Source organism: Cupressus sempervirens, chromosome 7 (genome assembly GCF_028749045.1).
Source record: "Cupressus sempervirens isolate cs-2001-9-10 chromosome 7, ASM2874904v1, whole genome shotgun sequence".
In the NCBI taxonomy this organism is placed as follows: Eukaryota; Viridiplantae; Streptophyta; class Pinopsida; order Cupressales; family Cupressaceae; genus Cupressus; species Cupressus sempervirens.
This window is the reverse complement of record NC_143124.1, coordinates 221,593,459-221,596,682: the sequence shown is the minus strand read 5'-3', so window position 1 is coordinate 221,596,682 and position 3,224 is coordinate 221,593,459. Positions and strand designations below refer to the sequence as shown.

General features: G+C 34.3%; 1 non-coding gene across 1 annotated transcript; it reads left to right on the top strand.

Moving 5' to 3' along the window:
* Nucleotides 1-2,895: 2,895 nt before the first annotated feature.
* On the top strand, nucleotides 2,896-2,988 carry LOC149546293 (small nucleolar RNA Z107/R87). Its single transcript, XR_016354975.1, has one exon. It is a non-coding gene; the product is annotated as a small nucleolar RNA Z107/R87 (small nucleolar RNA).
* Nucleotides 2,989-3,224: the final 236 nt, after the last annotated feature.

Below are 3,224 nucleotides of genomic sequence, written 5' to 3'. Positions count from 1 at the left end.
GAATTCTTAGAATAATGACAACTTCTTGTTTTGTGATATTGCTATCAGGATTTAACTGTGTGATTTTTGAGTCAAACTCATTGACCCATGTTTCATGAGTAATGTATCAAACATGAATCCATCTCTCATGAGAATAAATGGAACACTTAGCACTTGTTGGATCTAGGTGATCATTTGACAACTTCTTGTTAAAAGTTGTCAAAGTTGCTAATGAGCAACTTTTTGCAAATTAGTTTCTCTTATACAAAATCATTCTGAACCACCTTTTGGTTGGAAAAAATATTAGGAAATGTATAAATAGGGAGGAAAACAAGTCTAATGAAAATTTTAAGTTGATATTGTATGGAGAAAGCATTGAATAATAAGAAAACTATTATTTTGGTGCATTTTTACTATTTCTGGGTGTGGCATAGATTTTTATGGCCTAACATCATTGGATATATCACATGGTGAGATAGAGGTTGGAATCACCTTTCATTTGCATCTAGTTTGAAGCCTTGAAGTGGAGGGATAAGCAAACTAGAGAGTTTTTAGTGCTGATTGGTGTAAATTAGGCCTGTACCTAGGGTTTCACCTTACTTTGCTCATATCTTGCAAAGTAACAATCGGAAAAATCCAATTCTAGGTTATTTGTAAGATATTGTGTTTTAAATTAAATTTTTGGTGGTTATAGGACATGTCAATGCTGGTCGTTGGAGTTATTAGCCAAACCCTAGGACATGCATCTCTATGTGACTATCCAGCTTTGTGCAAATGAATGCATAAGTTGAGGTGGGTGTGGAATCTAGAGATGAAATCAAATATATTGTACTATTTCATGTTCCTTGAAATGATCTAGGTGTTAGTATTTATTTGGAAGGAGTTTGAAGGGTACTTTCTTTGTTAAACAACCCTAATTAGGCCTATTTCCTACTAGGTGATCTGGGTGAAAAGGAGTGTTAGGGGATTGGCCAAGCCCTCATCCTTTGTAATATTTGAGACTAGTTGAAAGGACCCTCTTGAGTTAGAAAAAGGGAAAATTCATGCCCTTGGGGGTTAATTAATCCATAGTGCTGATCCAACTCCTTGTAGCCCTTCTTAAGGAAAGTGAGTTTCCTTGCATGCCACAAAACTTGGGATTGGGTTGTGAGGTTAGAACTTGTTTTTTTTTGTTGTTTTTGGTGTGAGGGAGTCTAGATTCCACCCTAATAAAATTATTATCCCTTAATCCTTTAGGTCCCATTTGGTTAATGGATATCAATAGGAATTAGAATTAGCAATTCTAAAAAAATTGTAATCCACTATTTGGGTCGATGAAATGAGAATTGGAATTCGAGAATATTAGAATTTTGTATCCTCATTTATCCCCCAATTTGAGGATTTGGTCTTCCTTCCAAATAGTTGGTATTGCTCAAATATCTATTTTAATTCCAATTTTGGAAAAACAAGCATTCCAAATTAATGGAAAGAAACTTTTTTCATATCTGCCATACCTATTTTTTTGGCACTCACTTTTGATCTACTAAAATATATTGTTCTTGTCGCTTTTTCTCACCATTTTATCTTCTCTAGTTACTCAACATTATTGTGTTGGTCTGCAAATAGGTATGGATTTTCATTTTGGGTTTTCTAGGGTTTATATATCTTTTATTCTTCCTTATCATTTAGTTTCTCCATGTTGTAGAGGTGAGTGCATTTGATTATCGGGAGGTTGTAGAGGTTGCATTATTCATTCTTCATTGGGTAACATCTTCCTATAAGTGGCGATGTGTTTTTTGGGGCTTTTTTTTCTTTTCAGTTGTTTCTTGTTGAAGGCTTTTTTGGAAAGGGGAAATTTATTATCCATGTCGCTCAAGAGTTCATTGCATTCATTATGGTTTATAGATATTTGGGCAACTACTTCATTGAACACTTTTTCATCATCTGCTGCACCATACTTCAACTCTTTTAGTTTTCTTACAAGCTCACCCATTTGGCTTAAGTTTTCTATGTATTTATTGTGGTTAGTAGAGATTTGTGCAACCACTTTATTGAATACCATCTTTTCAGCCTCTACCATATATACTTCAACTCTCTTAGTTTTCCAGCAATCAACTCACCCATTTTGCTTAAGATTTCCATGAACTCATTGCAGTTCACAAAGATTTGGGAAACTGCTACATTGAAGACCTTTGTGTCATCTGCCATATCATACTTCAACCCTCTTAGTTTCCCAACTAGCTCACCCATTTGGCTTAAGAGTTCTATGCATTCATTGTGGTTGGCAAAGATTTGAGCAATCTGGTCTATCAAGAAAGCTACAATAGACAACCCTACAACCAGCTAGTGCACCTTCCCAACAATTTCTAGTATTTGTGCTACCTGCTTCTTTTCTTCATCTCCTTGTAAATACCACCTGCATTAATTGCAGCTCCTTGTAATCTTTAAGCCAAAAAAAAAATTCAAATTATAGTTACCTTGTTCGCTTCCAGCCAAAAATACTTGTTCAAAAATTCAACGAATGCAAACCCACTTTGAAGGAAGGAGGGCCATACTGATTTCTCTATATTAGTAAGCTTCTAAACTTGTGGGCATCTCTTATTATTTTGACTACAATTACAAAAGGGATAATGATAAATGCCAAAGTGAATGAGTCTTTCTTATGATCGATCAAACATATCAAATGAAAATCACCAGTTACCTTAATCTTCGGTTGAATATGCTTATCCATGAAGAAAAATTGTATTAGTATAAATCAATCAAGTCACAATATTGTCATGGGGTGGAGGGTTGGTGAAGGGTGGTGGTAGTATATCATGGTTGTCTTAGATATGAAAGAGAGCATTAGGGTGAAAAGAGAAGTAGGATTTTGGAAACTAAAGAGCTTTTTCTCAATCATAATTTATTTTCTTCCTTCTAAGATTTTAGCTTGTAAGTGGTTGTGATGATGATTTATTGTGTTCAAGCTCAACAGACTGGATTGCAGCTCTTTATTGTTGCATGTCGATATTCTTGCTAAATTGAGCAACCACTAAGTTTACTAAATGGAAATTGGTAGATGTCTCTTATATTTCAGGGATTTTTTTTTTACTTTTGAATGTGGCCTAAGGGTTTGTGAGTCATGTTTTATTTTAGTCATCTTTTTTAACTTTAGGCATTGATCATATGATAGAGATCTATATGGCTTTACTCAATAGTACTTGTATGGATTTAACTTTAGGCTCCAATAATATGATAAAGATCTATATGAATTACTATAGGTCAAT